Here is a 17,080-nt window from a genome sequence, read left to right as displayed (position 1 = left end):
AGTAGTCTTCTCTCTGGGACAATTTTGAGGTTCGTGGAACGGTAAGTGAGCACCGTGGGGAGGCAGAGGAGCTGATGGGCTGTGGCATTTGGAGTCAGGAGATCCAAGTTCAAGTCCAGCTGGGTGACCGCAGGCAAGTCAGAAGCCCCTGACCTTCAGTGTTCTCACCTGATGTGTAAAATAAAGCAGCGTGGTAAAAGACACCTCGTGACCAGCAAAGCAGCATCCATACAGCGGGGGTGCGGGGAGGGGAGGTGCAGCCTACCTCCCTTCCACGATGGTTTTGGCACAACCAACCGACTTTGTAAAGTAGTGGAATTATATAAAAAAGACTACTTTTTATTTTTATTTTTTTAAAGATTTTATGTATTTATTTGACAGAGAGAGAGAGGGGGAGAGAGAGAGCACAAGCAGGGGGAGCAGCAGAGGGAGAGAGAGAAGCAGGCTTCCCGCTGATCAGGGAGCCCGACACAGGGCTCAATCCCAAGACCCTGGATCATGACCTGAGAGGAAGGCAGATGCTTAACCGACTGAACCACCCAGGCACCCCCAGACTACTTTTTAAAATGAGAGAAACTTTTCTTTTTTTGTAAACCCTGTTGGTTACTTCACCATTGCTTCCTTCATCAGAATGCTTTTTGAAGAAAAACCTACAACGGAAAATAAAAAATCGGACTGAGCCAGAGTTTCCTTCATAACACTGGCTGGGCTGGAGTAATTTTAGCTGGCGATGTGGGCAAAACAGACGCTAGGATAAGCCTGCCCCTGGAATGAGCCCCACAGTGGCCAGATAGAGGCTCCTGGTGACAGATTTAGCATCTAAACTCTAGCTTCATGGTCATCGAGTGGCTGCAGACTTTCTCTGTGTTTACAACAACCTCAACAACTCATTCGTGCTTTTATGGTGATGATAATATTTATCTCTCCAGGCAGATGGCCACGTTCATGCTCATTTAGCCACAACAGACTGTCCAGTGTGGGGCTGGCTTGCTTCCTTCCCCAGCATTATCCGCTTGGCTAATTGAGTTTGGTTAATCGAGGTCGTGATGAATTGAGCCCGAAGTGGCTGCCTGGGGCATTGCTTGTTGGCGAAGTCAGGTGGGGAGACCAGTCCTTCCAAGGGTGGGCAGCTTCAGAAAACCTGAACAGGGCATCTCGACAGGACCCCTGGCATGGGGTCGATTTCTCCCTAAGCACAGTGCCTAGGGAACCCAGGACTATCAGGGGCCCATGGGAATGGTCCAACATCTTCTGGAATCAGGAGAAACAGTGGCTCGGAGGAGACAGAGAGCAGGGTGTCTGGAAAGCTCTGGGAGGCTGAGTGTGGGAGGGGCTGACAGGGGTGGGGGAAGGAGGGTCCCACAAGCATGCTGGAGACTTGGGGGGTCTAACCAGGGGGCACAGGGACCCGGGGTACATACAAGATGACACTGGGGTAAGGACAGGGTGGGAGCCCTGGGGATGGAGTGCAGGGGTACGAGACTGCGGGGCTGTGCAGGGGGAGGTGGAGGGTCTGGGTCTGGGACGTGGAGAGAAGTGGAGAGCTGTTGTAGCCAGACCAGCACATGCTCCCACCTCCCTTCCCCATTTGTGCCCCACTCTTCCTGCCGCAACCCCACGGACTTTTATGCCTCCTTGTGCCGCCTGCCAGCTCACCCTAGCCCCTGGCCGCACCCCTCCACCTGCTCCCCACCCTCTGCAGAGGTGCTGCTCGTGAGCATCTCCGCGACCTCCCGGTGTCCCAGTCCCATGCCTGCTCTCTGCTTCTCATCCGACGACATGGTTTTCAGGAGCTCGAAGCGCGAACTAAATGACCCCTCTGTCTTCTAATCTTCATCCCAGCTGAGTTGGAACTTCTCTAACGTTTCCACCCAGATTCCACTAGAAGTCAAAGCCAGGGCTTGTCTCCCCGGGACCTGGGGAGGGGCTGCAAGGTTGGAATTTATTTAGAGCTTGTGTTTTACCTGGAAAACTCTCACAGTTCTCATTCTTCTACAATATATGTCTGTAGCTTCCTCAAGGAGCAATAAGTCTCCCTGGCAAGTCTCTGCGTGAACTCTGCACTCCACGAAGACCAGCTCTGGGCGAGGCCGGCAAGGAGTCCGGGCTCCAAATGTAAAGAGGGGTCCCTGTCCGTGCGGACCCTGGGCGAGCACGACCCTGAAGCTGACACCTCCCTACGTTGTGCACCTGTCTGCGTCTTCCTCACTGTACGCCCGGCCTGCCTGCGCCGCATTTCGGGAGATGGGAGTAAAGGTAAGGGGTGCTGCTACAGCTGCGCCCAGCATCCATCGCCCGTGCACCAGAGCAGATGAGATTCTTACAAAGCGCCTCCTTGAAGATCTCAAGTGGGGATAACACAGAGACAATTAGGTCCTTCACCAGGTTAGCATCCTAACATTTACTTATTCACTCTTGAGAAATAGTTTCTGAAAGCTGACTGTGTCCAAACGCCTTGCTAGACACTTGGGAAACAGCAGTGCCCAGACAGGCCAGGTGTCTCTCGGGGTCTGGCATTCCAGAGGCTTCTGTGTATTTGCTCGAGCAAAACCAGACTGGAAGGTAGAAAAATGCGTCTGCGTCTGGGTGAAGCTGGGCGCGTTCCTGGCCATGCCCAGCTTTCCTGCTTCAGCATTTGCAAAAGTGGCTGGTCCTTGGGGGCGCGCGCCCCAAGAGTAAAAGGGGGTGCAGTGTCAAACAGACTTGGGAAATGCTGGCTAGTCGATGCCCTTGAGAGATTGGCTGATGTGCATTTGCAGATTAGATTCTGCATTTCCACAGGTAGCCCCCTTTTCCTGCAACATCTGTTAACATCTTGCCACCGAGGTCCTGCCACGCCCACTTCCAGAAATGCTGATCTTGAACTTTTCCACTAGTTTGTTGGGCTCAGCATTTTCCTCATTTGTCTATATCTGAGGGATAGCTTACCGCTTTCCTCCTTCTGAGAACTTGTGAAGCTGCGTGGACATAGCTACGGTGTTGTTCCGGATTGTGCACTTGGGGCCAAGGTTGCTGGGTGCACAGCCCGCCTTGGGGAGCCGTTGCCCCGAGCTTAGGAACGACGTAGTGATAAAGAGGATTTTGCTGCTTCAGACAGCTCTGGTATAGCCCCTAACGTGGTAACAATCAGGCAGAAACATTAAAAATCGCACCAACAGAACAGAATGCGGGGCGGGGGGGTGGGGGCATGGAGGCCCACAGGAAGGGAAACACAAAGAAGCCCGGGCAGCCGAGAAAGGTAATTTAGAAATAAAATGGAAGCAGTTTCCCTGAGACTGCCCTGCTAGGCTGTGAGCTGGAGGAGAAACTGGCCCTCGCCCTGGCGCGCGCGCGCAACCCCGAACGGGGGTGGGGAGGAGGGGGGGAGAGGGGGAGGGGCGAGGGGGAAGAAGGGGTGATGCCCCCTTGCTCCCAGCTGGCCCGGCTGTCCTTGCAGCCAACGCTGAGAAGCAGCGCTCCCCAGGCCCGCAGTGGGGACCCAGGGAGCACCACCTCCCGGTCCCCTCCCTCTTTGTCCCAGGGAACTTTTCTGGCATCTTACTAAGTTTCCAGGTGATAAAACAATCCTTGCGTCCCATCCTTCTCTTCTTCCAGACCCTATTTCCATCCCGATTGCTCCTCCTGCTTTGTGGTTCTCCTTCCCGAATGTCTCCCCGCCCCCAGCCCTCGCCCCCCACGCACCCTCCCTGGCGCGCCCCTGCGCCCTCCGCTTACACAGAGGAACCGAGCAGCTCCCCAAGTCACCCCAGCCTGGGTATTTTTGACAGCGCAGCTGCAGTCTCTCCGGGAACTGGGCTACACAAACCCGGGGAGAGGCGGGACCCTAAATAGCTCTTGTACCTCTGCTTCTTCCCGCCTGGGCTCTGCGCGTCCCAGAGTGACCCCCAGCAGTGCCGAGACGTAGGTGTGGGAGCGCCCCCGGGGACGGCTGCGCTCCCTCCTCCCCTCCAGCCTTCTTAGCTTGTAGCCCTGTTGCTGGGTTCCTCTGCGGGTCAGTGGCCAGGAGGATTCCAAGAACGACAGTTCTCACCCGGGACATGCGGCAGTGGCTGGGGACATTTGACTGTCACTCCTGGGGGTGGCGGGTGTTGCTGGCATCTGGTGGAGAGAGGCCAGGGATGCTGCCCAGCGCTACAATGCACAGAACAACCCTCGCCCCCTGAGGATGAATGCTCTGGTCACAAACCTCACTAGTGCTCAGGCGGAGAGACCTTGAACTCCACCCTTTCTCTCCCTTCCTTGGCAGCCCTATGGTTGATTCCAGCAGAACTTGGGCTAGAATTGGGTCCAATCGGCCTCAGTTATTTCCTTCATAGATTTCTTTACACTGAGGCACTCTGCTTTCTCAAGTCAAATAAATGTATCTGAAGTGAGAACTTCCTGTGACTACTGTATCTGGGAAATCAGTATCACATGCCACCAATAGATGGTACTCCTCAAAATAAGAACAACGAAGATACGGCCGAAGTTATTCATCACATTGGCTGGAGATGGTTGCCTGTGAAGATTCTGAGCACAAGGCTCCCTTTTTTTGTGGTTGCTGTTACTCATGTGTCAGAAGGAGGTTAAAGACATGCTAGCATCTCCAGGAGACTTTCTCCACGAAGGAGGAAGGACCTGCAGGAATGAGCTTTCTTTGAGAGACGGTATTCCCTCCAGTGCTGTCTGCCTGTCACCTGGGTCTTCTCGGGGGCTGTGGGTGGTGCATATCTCATATTAGGGGAGAACACAGCCTGCCCTTCTTAGGCCTACCAGGGAGCCGGACCTCTGCTCTGGGAGACTCCAGGAGGGAGTGCGGGACAGCCACCCCTAGCTCTGCAATCCCAAGCAAGCTACTCAAGCTTCCTCGGCCTCAGTTTCTTTACCTGTAAAATAGGGGTGTTGCCGTACCCACGGCCAGTGTAGTTGTGAGCATTCAGTGAGAGAACACACACACATTCCAACTCAGCTCAGTGCTGAGCATGATTACTGCTGAATGATTCCACTCTTATCATGATGTATCATCTGAAAACAAGGAAGACAGTCTCTACTACGATGTTGAGCAACAAATGCCTACATATGTTTAGTGAGATTTATACATTATATTAATATACACATGCACGCATGCACAGATGGCTATAAATGCTCTAAAAGCCAAATCACCCTGCCTGGGACACCTGGGTGGCTCAGATGGTTAAGCGTCTGCCTTCGACTCAGGTCACGATCCCAAGGTCCTGGGATCGAGCCCCGCATCGGGCTCCCTGCTCCGCGGGAAGCCTGCTTCTCCCTCTCCCACTCCCCCTGCTTGTGTTCCCTCTCTCACTGTCTCTCTCTGTCAAATAAATAAAATATTAAAAAAAAAAAAGCCAAATCACCCTGCCTAATCTTCAGATCCCTCAAGGACTGTAGATGAAGCTTTGATTTCCCTGCCGGCTTCCTCCTTCTAATGTGCCTGGAGAACAGCTCCCTTGGGGCTCCAAAGAGCCCAGATCTCTACTCTTAGCCCTGAAGAAATTCCCAGGAGGCCTGGACAGTCTTAGAATCCACGAGCCTGGAGAGGTGTTGGCCAAAGACCCAGGAGGGTGGAGTGTCATGTCTGAGTTCCCTTGTCCCCTGTCCCAAGCGAGGCTTCCACCCATGCCCCAGACCCCAAAACCCTCACCAAGCCTCCCTGCCCAAGCAAAGCCCAAGGAGCCTGGGTTTGGCCTGGCTGAGGGTGGAGCCCACCTGTCCTGGCTCTGACGTGAATGGGTGGCATTTGGACTTGAAGTTTGGGAGCTGTTCCACGGCTGTGAGTGTGAGTCCCCAGTACTTAAATGCTTGAGAGGGATGACATCCCTATCTACAGAATGAAGATAATAATCCTTCCAGTCTCCGAGAGCTGACTTGAGGATTTGGTGGGACAGTGTCATTAGACACTTTGCGTGGAGCTGGGATGCAGTGAACCTGCAATAAATGGCAGCTACTATGAATATTTTTAGGTCACACGGAGCTTTACCCATGAGAAAGAGACCCTCATAGCCCAGAGTAGTCAATAAAGAGAAAAAGGGGAAACTCGAGCTGGAATTGTCTCTAAAGAGCAAGCATTGGTGAGGCTATTGGACTTTCTGCTGCCAGGTGCTGGTAAGTGCTACAGAGAAAAATGAAGGCAGGAGGGAGATGTGTATGTGTGTGCGTGAGTGTGTGTGCAAGTGTGTGTGTGCGCAATTTACATGTACGGTGGTTAGATAAAGCCTCAAAGGGAAGGCAGGATTTGTGTAACAATCTAAAGAAAATAAGGGAGTAACCCACTGGAATAGCAAGGAGCCTGTTTCAAGTGGCCAAAACAGCCAGTGCAAAGACCCTGGGGTATCGAAGGACTGGCAAGGAGGCAGGTGGGCTGGAGCAGAGGGAAGCCGGGGGAAAAGTGGGCAGAGTGTGCAAAAAGGCAAGGGGAGGTGGTGTGGGACCTAGGTCTCGGCCAAGACGTCATGAGATGTGGATTGGTGGGAAGATAGAGAGCAAAGAATTGATAGGACTCAACTTGCACCTTAATGGGATCCTTTTGGCTGCTGAGATGCAGATTTGAGGCCCAGGCAGGCTCAGGAGCCCGGGAGGAGGCAACTGCAGGTATCTGGGTAGGAAAGGGTGTGGGTTGCAGCACGGTGGGATCTTCTGAAAGAAGTGCTCATATTCAGAATCTATTTGTTGACCAATTCGGAGCCAAACGAATGTGGGGGAACAAGGGCGACATGTATCCAGAAGGGCTCCTGTGTTCCATGCCTGAGCTCCCTGAGTCTGGGCCGTTGTGCTTTCTTTCTAGCCTGGTCCCCTTGTGCCTTCACGGTGGGGGCTGAGAGAGAGGACGGGGCAAGGACAGAGCTGGTTCGAGGTGCCGGGAATGGCCGCAAAGGGTATGAAAGCTGGCAGAGACCAAGCCCTTGAACCTGGGTTGGCAAGGCTGTAGGCCCGGCAGGAGCCAGGACCTCACGGCCGGATGCTGGCCAGCAGGTCAGGTAAACAGAAATTCAGAGAGGCTTCCCAGGCTGAGCGGGGGCATGGCTGTCTCCACGGCCCCTCTCCCGCAGAGGCTTGGATCCATGCAGGCCTAGTGTTATTTCAGCTGAAGGCGGCAGGAACCCCCCGAGGAACGGCACAGCGACAGGATGGGAAGGACATTCCTGCGCTGGGTGCGGGCCAGGCCATGGGGGTGCAGATGCTCTGTGTCCCCTTGTGGAATATTCCACGTGGACCGGGTTGCGGGGACCGGGTTGGGGGGAAAGTGGGGAGACAGGTCAGGCAGAGCCGGAGATGAGCATTGCCTCCTGCACACCTCTGCGTAACTCATGTCCTGGTGTTTACCGAGCGCCTGCGTGGAGGCGAAGCTGGTCCAGCTGCGCAGCACCCCACCCGGCCTCCTGTGCTCACCCCACAGCCTGGGATGTTCTCTCCGCTCCTCCCGACCTGAGGACTCCCCCCCGCTTCTCTAACTCCAGGGTCCTGTCGTGGCTCTTGTCTGTCTTCTGTGGGCTCAGTGCTTCTCCGTCAGGGATCCTCCTGCCCTCTGGGGGCATTTGGTGCTGTCTGGGGGCAGGGTTGGTTGTCAAGAGTTGGTGGGGCAGGGGGCGTGCTCCCGGCATGGGGTGGGTGGGTGAAGGCCAGGATGCTGCTGAAATCCAGCGAAGCCCAGGATGGCCCGCCGCAGGGAATGGGCTGCCTCAGAGGTCCGTGGTGGAGGCCGGGAAGGCCTGTGCTGAGGACGATGATGGGTGGCTGGCCGGCTCTCGGCACTTTTCATAAGCCAGGTGCTGTCCTGACCTCATTACGATGACATCCTCTTTTTTCTCTCGGCCCTTTCAGGGAGACCTGTAAACCACCCCATTTGACAGGCGAGGAGCCGAGGGGGGCTGTCCCTGGCCTGGGAGGTGGGCACAGAGGGAGGCGGAGAGCTCCCAGAGCTGAGACACGACCGCAGCGGGCATTTTAAAAGAGTACACCAGCCCCACACTGATCGGGGCCGGCGCCACCTCCGCACCCGTGTCCAGTGGATGCTTCTCTGGGCTCACGGCTGTCACGGGTGCAGAAGCATGCCTGCCTGTGATGGACACAGATGTGCCTCCCAGATCCCCGCAGGGAGGGATTGGCCGCCTCAGTTGCTAGGATCTCCATCAGCAGGCAGACCTCCGTGGTCAGCCCCGGGGGCTTGCCTCAGCTTAGACTGCTGACCTGCCCAATGCCTCATCCCTCCCCTGCTGGCCAGTGTCCACTGACTGATGGATGCAGGGCTATAAAGACCTGGCCAACACGGCCCTACTCAGGACGAGTCCCCCTGGGGCAGGCTGAGGCTGTCATGGAGCCTGGACCTCCACCTACTCCTCTTCCTCCTCAACCTCTTCACCCGTGTGGGATCTCAAGAGCCCCTAATAATCCTTCTGGTGCTTACCTACCTGCATCTCAGAGCCTGCTTCCCGGGAGCCTTGGCCAAGGCAGTCCCCATTTCTCTGCAAAATCCTCCTCCTGGAAGTCTCTGTTCTCACACCTGCTCGATGGAGACAAAAGTGACCTGAAAGCCTAAACAGAATCCTGCCACATCCTAGATTGACCCCTTCTATCACTTCCTATTGCATTTAAAATAAAATTCCGGGCACCTGGGTGGCTCAGTTGGTTAAGCGACTGCCTTCGGCTCAAGTCATGATCCTGGAGTCCCTGGATCGAGTCCTGCATCGGGCTCCCTGCTCGGCAGGGAGTCTGCTTCTCCCTCTGACCCTCCCCCCCTCATGTGCTCTCTCATTCTCTCTCTCTCAAATAAATAAATAAAATCTTTAAAAAAAATAATAAAATAAAATAAAATTCCATTTCCATTTAGCCTGTACACACTGAAATGTCACCTCCTCCAGGAAGTCCATCCTGACCACTCCGGCCAAACCACGCTCTGCTCTTTGTCAGCAAATGGATGTAAGTGTCACATGTACTCCCGCAGACATTCATTGGGCAGTATTATTGTTATTCTATTAGTTCATTTTTCCATCCATCCTGCAGAGTGAAGGTCACCACGAGGAAGCTCTGTATGTTGCAGCCAGCCTGATGCTTTGACCAGCAATGTCTGGAACCCCAGGGGTATATGGGCTCCATCGTGGGATGTCCCTTGTCTGCACGTGATTAGCAGACCAGCTTTGACCAGCTTTGAGAAGGCACTGAGAGTCTTACCATCTAAATCTGATCTCAGGAAAATTAGAAGTATTTTTTAAATTATAAAAAATTAAAAGTAAATTATAAGTATTAAAATTAAAGGTGTGTGTGCACGTGTGTGCGTGTGTGTGTGTGTCTATGCGTGCAGTTGGTCAAGGGCAGGGTAGGCAAAACAGCATTACTCTCCCTCCCACTGACTTGAGCTCAAGCCCTGAGCGGCTGCAGGGTGTGAGTGCGGGAACAGGGAAGCGACTGCGTGGGTCCTGATCTCTGGCTGGCCGTCAGCGGGGACACCGGACACAGATGTCAGTATCTACAGCAAATGCGAGACTATTTAGGTACACTTTGGCAGAAACGAGTCATCCTGCAGACATAAACATTTTAATCAGAGTGACAATTTATTCAAACAATTTGACAATGCTCACACATGCAGAACAGATGGGCCGGGGTGGGGGGCCCAGCAAGCGAGCTGGTGGGGGGGGAACCCCCAGCAGATACTGGGCAGCCTGCTGGGGGTGCAAAATGGAAGATAAGGGGCTCCCTGCCCCTTCCTGCCAGCAGATAGGCTCCTGGAATGAGCACAGGTCCTTCCCCGTGGGGAAACCTGCCTGTCTGTTCAGGCACCTCTGTTTGATGTCCAGACTGCTGGAGTGCGAAGGAGATTATGGATAGAGGAAAGCCAATCATTAATTCATTCACCTATTTGGAGAATTTGCTGAGCATCTGTTATGGGCCAGGTACCGTATTGGCTGGTGTGTGTGTGTGCACGCACATGTATGAGTGGGTGCACATAAATGTGAGTGGGTACGTGTGTGGTGTGCATGCACACGTGTGTGTGCAAAGCCTAATCCATCATTAACGTCTTCGGGTTTTTGCATTTGGAGTCCATAGCTGTCTGAAACTGGCCCAGAAGCAGCCCCAGGACAAGGACTTTAGTCAAGGGGTTCATTTGGGAGGTAAGCCTGGGATGCTCCCACAGGGTGTGAGGAAATGAGGGAAGGAAGGGCTGGAGGCTGACCCAGGGTATGTTAATGTGCAGGTCACCCTGCAGGCAACTGGGGCTCAATCTCGCTGGACCCCTGGGAGGTGGAATAGGGCACGCCTCCGGGGCGTCCTTCCCCAGGGGTGAGGCAGCTAGGCACTGTCCTTCACTCCCACTCCCTTTCTCTTGTATCACTTGTTCTGGACAAAGACACCGCCATGTTGAGGACACTCAAGGAGTCTGTAGAGAGATGCTCGTGGCAAGGAGCTGAGGCCTTCTGCCAACAGCCGCGTGAGGTGCCATCTTGGAAATGGGCCCTCCAGCCCCAGCCTATCTTCAGATGATACAGCTCCTGTCGACATCCTGACCCCTACCTCACAAGAGACGCTGAGCCAAACCCACCTAGATAAGCTCCATCCAAATTCCCAGTCCACAGAAAATGTGACACAATGTCTGCGGGGTAATTAGTTACACAATAAGTAACTTGTACAATACCTATTTCTCCAATTAATCCTAAAGGAACTTGCAAAGTACTTAAGGACTGTCATTATCCTCATTTTGCAGAGGAGGGGATAGGGGCAGAGTGACACAGCCAAACATTTTCAGAGCTGGGATTAGATCCCGGGTCTGTCCCCCTCTGAGACTGCATTAGTCAGGGTACTCCAGAGAAACAGATCCATAAGACATATAAAGGAGAACATATAGGATAGAAATTGCCTCATGCGGTTATGGAGGCCAGGAAGTCCCATGATCTGCCATCTGCAAACAAGAGACCCAGGAGAGCTGTTGGTATAATTCAGTCCTAGTCCGAAAGCCTGAAAACCAGTGGGGTGTGGGGTGAGAGAGCTAGGGGGTCAATGGTGGAAGAGCCCTGGTCTACCTCTCAAAGCCCAAGGACCAAGAGCACTGACGGATGTCTCAGCTCAGGCAGAGAGAGCAAGTTTGCCCATCCTCTGCCATTTTGCTGTGTTCAGGCTCCCAGTGGATTGGGTGCTGCCTAGGGGCAACGGGGAGGGCATCTTCTTTACCCAGACCACTGATTCCCATGCTAATCTCTTCCAGAAACACACACACACACAGAAATAAGGTTTTATCAGCTGTTTTGCACATAAAATTCACCATCACAGAGACCAATTGTCTTAACCCAGCGCATACACCTCTGTCTGTCCCAACACTTGGTTTACAGCCAAGAGGAAAAGCGGGGAGTGACACTGAACTGCATGCAAGTAATTTCGGCCTACATTTTTCTTTTCCTCAGTGATAAGTTCACCGGGAAAGAGCCGCGAGGAACGGGCGAGCCCCCGGCGTGCAGGGTAGACGTGCTGTAAGACCCCCTCCTCTGAGCAAGGGTGAGCTGCAACCCCTCCTCCCGCCGCATGTGTTCTGAGGACAGACTCTTCCCATTTATCTCTAAATATAATCACCAGTTACCCACATCCCCCCTCCCAAGCAAGTGGAATGGTTTTGCAATTTAATTTAATCACCCACTGAGTTTCCAAAATTAATTTCCTCTTAGAAATAAATATTGTACTATGAATTATAAATCAGACCAGGCGGTAATTTACGGAGAACCTGTAAATTAAAATTTTGACTGTTGTTCTCTGCCGCAAATTGAAGCGGGAACACTGAGGGTGTCCCCAGGATTGAGAATACTCGTGGACTCCCAGGGAAGGTCAGGTCCGAAGGGACACGTCGTCAACAAAGGAAGGCCCGGGCTGCCTGGGGTGGTTTCCCAAATGATCTGCTTCTATTTCATGTGATTCGGATCGTCCAGCGCTTGGAGCGTGTTCCCTGTGTGTGGGCCACTGGGCGTAAATGATGAATAGCACGGTCCCTGCCCCAGGCCCCGGGAACCTCCTGGTGGCGTCCCCGTGGAGTGGTTGTGGTGGTCAGGCCCACGGGAAGGGCTCGGGTTGTGCTCAGCCCTTGCAATGTCAGCTTCTATAATCTTCATGGGCACCCAGCATGGTAGGTTCTATGATGAGTCCCTTTCATGGATGAAGAAACAGAGGCCCAGAGAGCTCCAGTCACATGTCAAAGATGGTGAGTCTGCAGGTGGTGGTGTCCAGGGTGCGTGAGGCCGCCAGGTTCCAGAGTTGGGGTCCCCATTCCCACACTCAGTCCTGGCTGGTCCCCTCTCCCTGCCCCACTGCCCACCTGAGGCCAGACCACTGCTGTCCATCTCCACCTGGGGGGCCATGTTGCCTCCCAACCAGTCCCCCAGCGGTCACTTGTCCCCCTCCTGTCCCCTCTCACACACACACACCAAAGAACTCAGGGAGAGCTTTAAAAATGTAAATTTGAATGCGAAAATCCACAGTGTCTCCCTGCCCTCTGCTCTCACAGGAACAAGACCGCATCCCCGCCCCAAACACCTCCCGGGGGGCAGGGGAGACAAACCCACAGCAGACGGACCCGCTAGCTGGAACCTGGCAGAGGGATGCCGGTTGTTTGCACTGTTCACAGAAAAGTGATGATCTTGCAGGTTATGGGGGGGTGGTCCTGGGGGCCGTTAGCATTTACACATGTAAGCATTTCTTGGGTGAGCAACTGTCACAAATCAGTGGTGCAAAGCCTCAGCAACATATTTATTGACTGGGTGCAAAACTTTCAAAAGTGGGGGGCGTTTATGATGAATGGGACAGACAAGACCCTTGCGCCAAAGTAGTTCCCAGTTCAAGGAAGAAGATAGAAAATCTGCGGATGACCCCGGGGCAGTGTGAGGAGTGCGGGTGATGGGGAATAGGAGGCCTGAGGGGGGCTCCTAATGGCTTCTCACTTGCGTCCCCCTGCAGCCCTATGAGCCTGGAGGTGCTACTATCATTGTCCCATCTTGCAGGTGTGGGGGGTTCTGAGAACTGAAGTGACTTCCCCTAGTCCACATTGCCAGGGCATGGCAGACCCCAGGCCTGACCGAGCAGCTGGGTCATCATGAGCCCTGCCTCTTCTTCCCCAGTTCTCAGTAAATTGTTGAGTGAGCTGGTCAGGTGAGGCCCACAGCTGAGAGGCCCTGCGCCCCAGGCAGATTACTCTCTCCTTCCAGACAATATTTGCTTATCAGTTAGGCTTTCTATAGCAGGTGCAGAAGCCTAAGAAATAAACTGAGCTAGTAAACTAGCTGAGAAACGAAAGGAAATTTGCTGGCTCATTTTTATCAGGAATTCCAGGAGTATTTGGCTGCAGGTATGGCTGGATCCAGGGACTCAAGCTCTGTCTTCTGGATTCTTTGTCTCTTCTCATCTGATTCTGCTTGGCTTCTGCTGTCTTCCAGTGAAGAGGCTGCCCTGCCCCACAGTAGAATGGCAGTCCCCAGTGTCTGCAGGTGTTCTTTTTCTCCACCTCCAAACCCAGCCGTAAAGGCCCTGACTGGCCATCTGAGTCACCTGCCCACAAAGCTTCGCTGACTGGGATTGGTTGGACAGAAGGTTGCTATCATCACCATCCCTCCCTCCTCCTCTTCCTCCTCCTTCAGCCTTACGATCCATGGAGGCTGAGTTACAGCCGGCAAGGAGCACAGCCCCAGCCCCAGTATGAGTGCCGTGCCCTCCAGGTCAGCTCAGAGGGCAGAGCTGGCACCCAGGTCTCCGACAGCAAGCCTGTGCTCTTTGACTTCTCCCCACGAGACGGAAGTGGTGTCCCTTTACAAGGGGCCACCTCCCACGCAGTGAAAGGGCCAGCATGGTCCCCAAGAATGTGACCGGCTGTGGCCGGAACAGCTGGGCAGAACATCTGGCTTTGCTTCTTGCCCAATTTTTCTCAGTGCATAAATTCCTCTTTCTTTGCTGCTTTCATCTGGCCCCAGGCCTGGTCCCCTGGGGGCACAGAGAAGCAAAGCAAATATTTACCTGAAGCATACTTGGCTTCAGTTTAGGCTCAAAGCCTTCTTAAAATGTGGAGTGGAAACAGCCAGACCCTCTGGGCGATGTCCTCGTGGCCCCGTCCTGTTGGTCCTAGAACAGAGAGCCCTGTGGGGTGGCCTTGCTGGGGCCAGGCTCCGGCAGTCCATCACTGCGGTCTCAGGGGTTGGGGGCCATGGTGTGGTGGGGGCTCTGAGGGGAGGCAAGAACTGGAGGCGCCTGGGACCCCAATCTGTAGCAACTCGGGTTCTAGGCAAGGAGGTGAAGCTTCCAAGCTGTTGATGGAAGCTTCAGGCAAATCAGTGTCCACTGTTAACCCCCAAGGGTCATGTTTGCAAAGTCAAGAGTGGCCTTTGGGGGAACTTTTTAAAAAAATTGTGGTAAAATATACATAACACAAAGTTTACCTAAAAAGTGTACGGTTCATTAAGTACATTAAGTACACTTCATGGGGTTGTGTCACCGTCACCACCACCCATCTCCAGAACTTTCCATTTTCCCAAACTGAAACTCTGTCCCCACAAAACAACTCCCCATCTCCCTTCTCCCCTCAGCCCCTGGTGTCACCGGTCTACTTCCTGTCCTCACGAATCTCCACCAGAACCCAGCCATGCTCGGCACTCCGCTCTTGGACTTCCAGCCTCCAGACTGTGAGAAATGAGTGTCTGTTGTTTGAGCCCCCAGCCTGTGGGATTTCGTTACAGCGGACCCAATGGGTTAAGACCCTCCTGTAAGCGAAGCCCACAGCACCTGTCCTTTTGTGACTGGCTTCTTCCACGGAGGACAACTAGTTTCGAGCTTCATCCATGTTGGAGCCGGAAACTTTTTGTCAGTCCTTCCGGCTGGAATGTTTGACTTGTTTACTTAGGGACCAAACAGAATGATCCTGGGTGCATTGAGAGTGGGCATAACCATGTCCTTGAATGATGGACATTCAGGGCTGACCCTGTGACAAATTTCCATTTATATGACCAAGAATAAACCTCACGAGAGACCCTCCTAACTTGGGCCACACCAATGTTAACTGTTGGTTTTGAGTGACAACAGAAATGGTTTGGGAAATTTTCTCCAACCTCCAGTCTGCAGACCTTCTCTGTATTTGCAGTGCTGTGGTCCCCTGGGACCCCCCTCCATCTGGGTACTCGGCAGCAAGGCTGCACTCAGACTCCCTCAGGAACGGCTCTTTCTGTTGGGGCTGCACCAGTTTGCCCGAGTCTCTCTTTCCTTGGCGGGAGTTCTCTCCCTGCAAGATGCATCTAATTCAGAAGGAGAGGTGCATATTGACTTTGCCGATCAGCATTTCTCACAGTGCACCCCATGGGCCACCTGCCCCCAAATCACCCGAGGGCAGGGGGTCACCCACAGAACCTGCGGTCTTAATCATTTCCCCAGAACATTCTTTGCCCACCAAAGGCTAAGGACCAACAGATTCTTTTATGTTTAAATTTTTTACAGCAAAGTTGTGTTACTTTTATAGTCAAATAAAAATCAAGATACATAGAGGTTTTCCTTCTTCCTTTTCAGTCTGTTTCCCTTCTTCCTTTTCGGTCTGTTTCCCTCTCTCTCCCTCAACGCCTGCCTGCCTTCCATCCTTCCTCCCTCCCTCCCTCCTTCCCTCCCTTCCTGCCTTCCTTTTAGAGAACAGAAGTTAAGACCTTGCTCAGAGATGTCCCAGCCCCTCCCTGCCCTCCCCTCCTGATTCAGGGATGGTTCCCAGATGCTGTTGAGTGACATGGGTTTGAGGTGAACAGGGAGGAGAGTTTGTCCTCCAGGAAGCTAGGAAGCTCAGGAACCAGGCCGCTCGCTGTGCTCCCTGGGAAATCTTCCTGCGCACCAGGCTCACTGCCGGTGTGGGGCACCAGGGCCCAGATGAGCTCGAGCAGACCAGCAGGACCAGAGGCCTTTGGGCGGCCATCCTCTTATTCTTTTCTAGAGAGCAAACAATACAGCTGATAAATTTGGGGGCCCTTCCAGCAACTTCTTAAAGGAGCTGCCCCAAGCCTCCGTGGTCCCGGCAGACAGGCCTTCGGAGAGAGGGCTGGGCGTCAGCAGCCCTATCTTCCGTTCTGAGGCTCTTCCCTGCTTTTTACCTTCAGAGCATTCGGCCCAGCGGTTAGCACACCAGTGATTTCTTCATCTTCCACGGCGTCAGTCCCCTGCCCTGTGCGGCATGCTCCCCAGGGCTGGGGACTAGGGCCGGGGCCACGACTGTGGTGTTTGCCACTGTGTCCCCAGGGCCAGGCACACAGTAGGCCTGCAGTGTGTGTTGCTCGGTTAACAGATGAAGGGCATACAATCCCCCAATCCTCCGAGTTCGCTGGATCACAGAACGCAGTCCTCCCGTATCTCCTGAGGGCCTGCTCTGTGCCAGGAACTTTGCTGAGCCCCGCTGGATCTCTGCGTCTGTGAGCTGAGTGAGCTCATGGAACAGACACAGGCTTTGGAATCAGAGAGACAGGATTTTGAACATCGTAGGCCACTTACCTGGGTGTGCTTGAGCAGCAAAGCACCCTGAGCCTCAGTTTCCCCAGCTATAAGATAGACATAGTGGGAGTATCTATTATGTCTGATCGTCGGGCAGATTGGAGAAATGTCTGTACTGCACTCGACAAAATGCTTAGCATGTAGTAAGTGCTCAGTAAATTACCTCCTGTATTAATTTCCTAGGGCTGTTATAAATACCACAAATTGGGTGGCTTAAAACAACAATTTATTTCCTTATGTTTCTAGCGGCCAGACGTCTGAAATCTGGTGCCTTGTAGAGGCTCAGAGAGAGAGTCTGTCCATGCAACCCCCCTAGCACCTGCTGGCTGCCTGTTCCTTGACTCGTAGCAGTAAAACACCAATCTCTGACTCCATTGTCACCTGCCCCCTTTCCTGCATGTCCCTATGTCTTCGTGTCCCTCCACTCTTATAAGGACATCAGTCACTGAATTTAAAGCCCACCCTAATCCAACATGACCTCAACTTAACTAATTATACTTGCAAAGATCCTATTTCCACATAAGGTCACATTCTGAGACTCCAGGTAGATGTGAATTCTGGGTGAACATTGGTCAGCCCAGAACACCTTCTATTGTTCTCGTGCTTGGTG

General features: G+C 53.5%; 1 long non-coding RNA gene across 1 annotated transcript; it reads right to left on the bottom strand.

The window, feature by feature from the left end:
• Nucleotides 1–573: 573 nt before the first annotated feature.
• LOC144379176 (uncharacterized) lies at nucleotides 574–3,059 on the bottom strand. Its single transcript, XR_013441544.1, has 3 exons — nucleotides 2,929–3,059; nucleotides 1,694–1,927; nucleotides 574–650 (listed from the first exon to the last, which is right to left on the bottom strand). It is a non-coding gene; the product is annotated as an uncharacterized LOC144379176 (long non-coding RNA).
• Between the last annotated feature and the right edge of the window lie 14,021 nt (nucleotides 3,060–17,080).

The sequence above is a fragment of the Halichoerus grypus genome, chromosome 10 (genome assembly GCF_964656455.1).
Source record: "Halichoerus grypus chromosome 10, mHalGry1.hap1.1, whole genome shotgun sequence".
NCBI classification, from domain to species: domain Eukaryota; kingdom Metazoa; phylum Chordata; class Mammalia; order Carnivora; family Phocidae; genus Halichoerus; species Halichoerus grypus.
The sequence above is the reverse complement of the archived record's forward strand: the minus strand, read 5'-3'. Positions and strand labels throughout refer to the sequence as shown.